Here is a 554-nt window from a genome sequence, read left to right as displayed (position 1 = left end):
AGGGGAGGGGGTGAGGAGGGACGGGGGGAGCCTCACCCAGCGCCCGCAGCACCCCGCTCACCACCGCCGGCCCGCCATGCACGTGCAGCTCGGCGCAGTCCTCCCCGGTGAAGCTCTGGGGACCTGCAGAGCCAGGACACAGCTTGGATGGGCACCGGCAGCGCCCACCACCGCGAGCTCAGCCCCGGATGGATCCGGCACGCCCCAGCCCTTCCCCTCCAGCAGCTTCAAGCCCACAGGGGCTTTTGGGGGGGCTCAGGAGAGACCCCCCTGCTAGCAGCTGTGCTGCAGCTGTATAGGATGGGTGTAAAGGGGCCAGCGTTGAGCTGGGACCATCCAAGCCGGGACCATCCAAGCCGGGACCATCCAAGCCCAAGCTTAGCCGGCTTCACGGTGCTGGGGAAGCCAGGAGGGGCTGAGCCCTGCCCATGCCGGGCACCGGGACCCCCGCCCAAGCACCACGACCCGATGCCAACCCTACCTGGGAACCAGACGACGAGGCCGCGGTCCAGGGGCTCTGCGGTGGCGGGGGCGCGGGTGGGCCGCCAGGACGG

Source organism: Egretta garzetta, unplaced genomic scaffold, assembly GCF_000687185.1.
Source record: "Egretta garzetta isolate BGI_Z169 unplaced genomic scaffold, ASM68718v1 scaffold1450, whole genome shotgun sequence".
Taxonomy (NCBI): domain Eukaryota; kingdom Metazoa; phylum Chordata; class Aves; order Pelecaniformes; family Ardeidae; genus Egretta; species Egretta garzetta.
Note: the sequence above shows the minus strand (reverse complement) of the source record.